A 7,661-nucleotide genomic window follows, 5' to 3' on the forward strand; every position below is an offset into this window, starting at 1 on the left:
GGCTGTTTTGTAGATTGTCCCTCGATTTGAGTTTGTTTGATGTATTTCTCATATTGGACTAGAGTTCTTGGTTTGGGAAGAAAATACCACCGATGTGGATGATGTACTGTTCTCATCAGGGGTACACAGTACCAACACAACTTACAACAGATGGTGTTAATCTCGATGGTGTCTACCAGGTTTTTCCGCTGTGAGGTTACTGTTTTTCCCTGTCTGTAATGCATGCTTTAGAAGCAAGTCATGAAGTTCAGCCTATCCTCAATAGGACCAAGGGTTTTTTTGGGGGCGGGGGGAGTTAGTTTGTTTATAGAACCAAGGGATTTAAGCTCCACCTCCGGAAGGGTGAATATCTGCATATATTATTTGGAATTCTTCTGTAATGAAAATTTGTTTCCCCTATTTATTCAACCATTAGTGTGGACTTTCACTTTAGGTTCTAATCCTACACAGTATTATTTTAGGGCTTCAGTTTTTTCAGCATTGGCCATTGGGAGCTCCTTCAGCTTGGCTCCTCTGTCCCTGTGATTTACCCCCATCCGTTTTTTTGTTGTTTTGTTTTTTGTCTTTATTCTGGTAAAATAAGCATAACATGAACTAAGGACTTAAGGTAGTAATAATGCGTCATTATTGACACAAATAAACCAGTGCGAGGTATGGATACGGATATGGGCGGGGAGTCCGTGGGAGCTTGTGCTTTCTGTTCCATTTTCCTGTAAATCTAAACTGCTCTAAGAAATTAAGTGTGTGAGTGTTGCTTATGGAGATGGATAGCCATCTTAACCATTTTTTAAAAATTAAAAAAAATTTTTTTATTTATTTGACAGCGATCACAAGTAGGCAGAGAAGCAGGCAGAGAGAGATGAGGAAGCAGGCTCCAGGGAGCCCGATGCGGGGCTTGATCCCCGGACCCTATCATGACCTGAGCCAAAGGCCAGAGGCTTTAGCCCACTGAGCCACCCAGGCGCCCCCATCTTAACCATTTTTAACTGTACAGTTCGGTGGCATTTATTTCCAATTTTTTCTTCATCCCAAACAAATTTTGTACCTGTTAAGCATTAACTCCATATTCATCCTTCCTGCCAGCTCCTGATAACCTCAAATCTTTTTCTTTTTTTTAAAGATTTTATTTATTTGAGAGCAAGAGAGAATGAGCACAAGTGGGGTGAGGGCCAGAGGGAGAAGCAGACTCCCCACTGAGCACAGAGCCTGATGTGGGACTCAATCCCAGGGCTCTGGGATCATAACCTGAGCTGAAGGCAGAGGCTTAACCATGGAACCACCCAGGTGCCCCCTGATAACCTTTCATCTACTATGTGTCTGACTTTGCCTATCTAGACCAGTCCATATAAGTGGAATCTTACAGTATTTGTCCTTCTGTGTCGGACTTTACCTAGGATATTTTTAAGGTTCTTTTACGAGAACTTTGTTCTTTTTTATGGCCGAGTAATATTTCATAACATATACCACCTATATCACGTTCATCAGTGGATGGACACCTGGGTTGTCTCCACCTTTCGACTATGTGAATAATGTTGCTGTGAACAGGAGTGTATAAATATCTGAGCCCTGTTTTTGGTTCCTTTGAGTGTGTACCTAGGAGTGGAATTGTTGGCTCATGTGCTAATTTGGTGCCTAACTTTTTGAGGAACTGGCCAACTTTCTATAGCAACTGCCCATTTTACATTCCCATGACCAGTGCATGAGGTTCCAGTTTCTCTGCATCTTTACCAGGGCTTTTTATTCTTTCTTTGTTACTATAATCATTCTAGTGGGTGGGAAGTAGTAGCTCTTTTAGTTGATTTGTGTTTCCGTAATAACTGGTGATGTTAGCATCTTATCCTGTACTTATTGGCCATTTGTATGTCTTTGGAGAAATGTCTATTCAGATCTTGTGCCCACTTTTAAATTGGGGTGTTTATCTTTTTGTTGCTGAGCTCTTGGAGTCCTTTACCAGTTCTGGATACTCTCAGCTACGTGATTTGCACATATCTTTTTCCATTCTTTGCACTGTCTTTTCACTCTCTTGATAGTGTCCTTTAATACACAAATTTTTAATTTAACGAAGTTTAATTTCTCTCTTATTTTGTTTACTATGCTTTTGGTATTATATTAACAAAACTACTGCCAAATCCAAGGTTATGCAGATTTTCACTTAGGTTTTCCTCTAAGATTTTTATAATTTTAGTTCTTCTTTTTTCTATTTTTTTAAAGATTTTATTTATTTATTTGACAGAGGGAGAGAGATCACAAGTCTGCAGAGCAGCAAGGAGAGAGTGAGGGGGAAGCAGGCTCCCCACTGAGCAGGGAGCTCGATGCGGGGCTCGATCCCAGCACCCTGAGATCATGACCTGAGCTGAAGGCAGACGTCTAACTATCTGAGGCATCCAGGCACCCTTCCAACTTTGTTCTTTTTCAGAATTGCTTTGGTGTTTTGTGGTTTCCTTCAGTTCCATATGCATTTACTTTTTTTTTTCTCTTCCATTTCTGTAAAAGAACAAGAAAAGCATTGGAATTGTCATGGAGATTTCATTGGATTTGTAGATCTTCTTAGTATCATGTAATCTAATCCAGGAACACAGGCTGTCTTTCCATTTCATTATGCCGTCTTTAATTTCTTCCAGCAATGTTTTGTACTTTCATTGTGGAAGTCTTTCACATCTTTGGTTAAATTTATTCCCAAGTATTTTTTCTTTTGGATGCTATTGTAAATGGAATTGTGCTCTTAGTTTCCTTTTTGGATTGTTCATGCCTAGTGTATAGAAATACAACCAGTTCTTGGGTGTTGACTTTATATCCTGAATATGTTTATTAGTTTTTAACAGAGTTTGTGTGTGTGTTTACATACATGTATTTATTTAGAGTTTTCTACATAATAGGATCGTGTCATCTGCATGTAGAGATAGGTCTGCTTCTTTTTCCAAATTTGGATTCCCTTTATTTCTTATCCTTGCATAACTAACTGCTCTGGCTAGAATTCCACGATTACGTTGAACAAAAGTAACAGAAGCAGGCTCCTGTCCTACTCCTGATCTTAGGGGAAGGTTTAGTCTTTCACCATTGAGAGAGGTGCTAATTGCAGGTTCTCACTGATGCCCTTCACAGTGCTGGAGAAGTTCCCTTCTATTCGTAGCCTATTAAACGCTTTGTTGTTACTGCTTTTTATCAGGAACGGTTGCAGATTTTGTCAGATGCGTTTGTGTGTATGTGTGTGTGTGTATGTGTGTGTGTACGCGTCAGTTGTGATGGTGAGTTCTAGGATTTGGGGGCTGTTGAGGGAAAAACATGACCATAAAGTGGCAGTAGCCCATTTCATTTGGGCAGCTGTGTTTGAGCAGCTCTTTGCGGGCAGTGTGGTGGCAGCCAGACAGGAAGTCTCGGATTAGAGAAGTCTAAAGTGCAGTGGCAGTGTGGTCTCTCACAGTCCTGGTATTTACAGGTAGCAGATGCTGGGTGTAGATTTGCCTGGTATGCAAACCAAGCAGGCTCTAGATGGCTAAAGATATGCTTGTTTAAGCTATGTTTAAAACAATTGCATGTGTAAAAACTGGATTTGGTATCGTTGGGCTTCAGCTAACCGTCTCCGCCTGCTGTGAAGAAGTAAACAACACCGAGGTCGATATATGGGGGACATCGGATTCATTTCTATAACGTCATGGAGGTTTTTCCCTTCATTTTGTTATCGTGATATACTAGCCTGATTGATTTTTTTATGTTGAACCAGCCCTGAGATCCAGAGATAAATCCTAGTTGGTCATGTTGTATGGCCCTTCTAGTATAATGCTACATTCAGTTTAAATATTTTTTGTTAAATTTATATATACATTCGTAGAGGTATTTATTGGTCTGTAGTGCTTTTGGATCTTGTATTGGGGTAATGCTGACCTCATAAAATGAGGTAAGTAGTATTCTCTCTTCTTCATTTTTTTGGGGGAAGTTTTAAAAAAATAATTGGTGTTAATTCTTTAAATTAAAGAAATTTGGTGGAATTTATGGGTAGAGCCATCTGGTGCTAGGCCTTTCTGTGTTGGGGGATTTTTGATTACTGATTCCGTCTCCTTATTTGTTACAGCTGTTTTCTTTTGAGTCAATTTAGGTAGTTTGTGTATTTCTAAGAATTTGTTTGTTGGTTCATGGTATCCTGTTATCTGTAACAATTTCTCTTCCTCCATTTTATGATTTTAGTAATAGGAGTTTTTTTTTTTTCTTCTCAGTCCATCTGGCTAAAGTTTCAGCAATTTTATAGATTGTTTCAAGGAGTCAGCTTTTGTACTTACTAACTTTCTCTATTTTCCTAGTTTGTATTTCATTTCCACTTGAATATTTTATTTCCTTCCTTGTGCTAGCTTTGAGTTTAGTTTGCTATTCTTTTTCTGGTTCCTTAAGGTGTAGAGTTTTATTATTGAATTAAGATTATTTTTTTTTTAAGATAAACATTTAGAGGGGCGCCTGGGTGGCTCAGTGGGTTGAGCCTCTGCCTTCGGCTCAGGTCATGATCCCAGGGTCCTGGGATCGAGCCCCACGTCGGACTCTCTGTTGCGCGGGGAGCCTGCTTCCTCCTCTCTCTCTGCCTGCCTCTCTTCCTGCTTGTGATTTCTCTCTCTCTGTCAAATAAATAAGATCTTTTAAAAAAAAAAAGAAGAAGATAAACATTTAGAGCTATAAATTTCTCTCTGAGCACTGTTTTTGCTGCCTTCCATGTTATATTGTATTTTTGTTTTCATTTGTGTTTAGGTATTTTCCAGTTTTCCTTGTGATTTCTTTTTTGATCCGTTGGCTGTTTAATTTCCCACATATTTGTGAGTTTTTTGGTGACCCCTCTCTTATGAATTTCCAGTTTTATTCCATTGTAATGGGAAAGGATACTTTGTGTAAGTTCAGTCTTTCTAAGCATATTAAGACTTTTCTTATGGCCCAATTTATTGTCCTTCCTGGAGAACATACAGTGTTCACTGGAGAAGATTGTGTATTCTGCCTTTATTGGGTGGCGTGGTTTGGTTTATAGTACTTTTCAAGTCTTCTATTTCCTTCTTGATCTTCTGCCTCCTTACTCTGTTACTGAAATGGAGTGTTGAAGTCTGAAATTGTTGAGTGTAGAACTGTGTCTTTCTCCCTTCCATTGTGCCAATTTTGGCTTCATGTATTTTGGGGCTCTCTTACTGGATGCATTTTTGTTGTACTTTCAGCTTCTTGATGGATCGACCTTTTTATCAGTATATAAGGTCCTTTTCATCTCTTAAAACAGTTTTGCCAGCCCAGCTCTCCCCGTTAATATTTACATGGGAAATTTTTTTCATCCTTTTATCCTCACCCTTTTGTGTCTTTGTATCTAAGCAAGTCTCCTACAGACAGCATACAAATGGATCATATTTATAAAATCTATTTGGGGGTTTAATTGGAGAGTTTGATCATTACATTTGAAGTTGTTGCTGATAAGGAACTGAGCTGCCACGCAGCTGTTTTTGATGTGTGTTGTGTATTTCTGGTTCCTCAGTTCCTCTTTCTTTGTCTTATTTTATAGTTGTTTTTTTTTTTTTTTAATGTATTCTGTGTATTTCTGTATTTTTTCATGGCTACCTTGGGGATTACGTTTTCTATCTTAAATTTATAACCACCTCGTTTGAGTAATCCCAATTTAGTGTTAATAGCATCCACACACTGCTGCTATGCGCCCTGCTTTCCCCCTTTCTTAATAGTGCTATTGTCACAGATTACATCTTTATTCATTGTTCCAGTTAACATTGATTTATGATTTTTGCTTTATTCATTTGCCTTTTAAATCATACAGGAAAAAAAGAATTACCAACCAAGAATACATTAATACTGGCTTTTGTATTTACCTGTGTAGTTTTCATTACCTTGTTCTTAATTTCCTGATAGGATTTCAAATTCTTGTTTAACATTCTTTCATTTCAGCCCTTTAGCTTTTTCTGAAGGGCACTTTTACTTGTCTACCAGTGATAAACTCCCTTAACTTCTGTTTATTGGGGATGTCTCAATTTCTCCTTCTTTCTTGAACACTTTTGCCAGATACGAAGTTTTTGGTTGACAGTGTTTCTCATTCATCTAATATGTCATCCAATAGAGATAGGATTGTATGGTTCATTTGTCGAAATCTTGCAAGCCCTCATTCTGACTTCAGCATCTACAGTATCTATTTTTCAATGGATTCTGAGACATTTACTCAGAGCATGATTAACAAAGTATTGTACAGAAATGAATTTTCTGGGGTGCTTGGGTGGCTTAGTTGGTTGGTTAAGCAACCAACTCTTGATCTCAATTCAGGTTTTGACCTCAGGGTCATGAGTTCAAACCCCACTCCCAGCATGGAGCCCACTTAATTTTTTTTTTTCCTGGCATCTGTAATGTTCCCTTAAGCACCACAACTTTTATCTTCACCTAAAATGTATTCTGTATACATCTAACTTAAGCCAAGGCAGAAAGATAATGGCTTGTGTCCTTGAGATTTCGAATTGCTGACTCCAGGAGGTCTTTCAGTAAGGCTTTGTACATTTGACAAGTCCGAATGCAGCTGTTAATGGTTCTGGAGCCCAGCATCCAGGCTGTTCTGTTTCAGCTTACCACAGTGAATGTTGGTTTAATGCAGTGATAATGCACTTGCACTTTAGACTCAAATGCGGAGGTTTTGAGTTTTCATCTTTATTTAATGACTTTTTGGTTTCTTTGTCAGAGATCACATGTGCTTATTGCTAGGCTTCTCCTCTTTAACTAGGGCTAGAAAATCAAATGAATTTAAAATAGTAATTTTTAAAATCGATAAAAATTAAGGTATTTATTAATACTGTTTTCACATTTATTTTGCCTTCCAGACCAAAATATTTCTTTGTGTAATTTCTTCACTGATCATGTGGTATGATTTTTTTTAGGTGTCTGAAAAGCCACAGTCCTGATAAAGGAGCCATTACCATATTGTCAGTGCTTTAAGAAATAAAAGGCAGGAGCCAAGCTGTTTTTCAGATCAGCAGTTAATGCCAATGTTTAGGCTTCAGAGAGTGTCAGAGAAAGGTAATGTGTAGTCGTACTGTCACGTAGTTTTTCATTACTGTCCAATTTTGTACTCTTACAATGGTAGCTTCCTAAACAGGCATCCTTCTTGCCAACCTCAACGTGACTGTGCTGCTGCTTCCAGAGGAATATGGTACCCACTGCCCTACCAGTTCGATGTGCTCCCGAGGAAAATGTGACCAGCATTTACTCCAGGACCACATTCACGTGTGGCAGAGTTAACCTGCTTTATTCGTTCACTTTATTCTCCTGACATTTGGAGATTTTTTGGCTTTATTTTGTCTGTTGTTCTAAGTGTATGTGAAACATTTTAACAGGCTTGGCGATGACGTCTAGGAAGGCAGATTTTGTGATGTACTTATTTCTTACATAAAATCTTAAGCTACGGTACAAGTAGATTTCATTCACTAGATCTTGACATTTGTATTAGTTTTAATTTTCAGAATAATTTCTTCAAACCGGAATTCTCAAATTCTGTGATTTTTTGGGAAGCATTTCTTAGAACCTTGTTAATGAGGGGCACCTGGGTGGCCCAGTCCGTCGGACGTCTGCCTTCGGCGGGGGTCTTGATCTTGGGGTCCTGGGATCGAGTCCCCCGCCTTGTTGGTCACTGATTGCCCGCTGGCCGGCTACTGGGC

General features: G+C 38.8%; 1 protein-coding gene across 3 annotated transcripts in view; it reads left to right on the plus strand.

Moving 5' to 3' along the window:
- Window positions 1-7,483, plus strand: part of CDC16 (cell division cycle 16) — a 37,608-nt gene extending 30,125 nt beyond the window's left edge. The window contains exons 19-20 of one of the 3 annotated variants that reach the window (XR_014303396.1): window positions 6,885-7,023; window positions 7,103-7,483. The gene's annotated coding sequence lies outside the window, so the exon portion shown is untranslated. Of the gene's footprint in view, window positions 1-6,884 lie in introns of all 3 variants that reach the window. The other 2 variants (XR_014303395.1, XR_014303397.1) reach the window with 2 other exon arrangements.
- Window positions 7,484-7,661: the final 178 nt, after the last annotated feature.

The sequence above is a fragment of the Mustela nivalis genome (assembly GCF_964662115.1).
Source record: "Mustela nivalis genome assembly, chromosome: 15".
Classification (NCBI taxonomy): Eukaryota; Metazoa; Chordata; class Mammalia; order Carnivora; family Mustelidae; genus Mustela; species Mustela nivalis.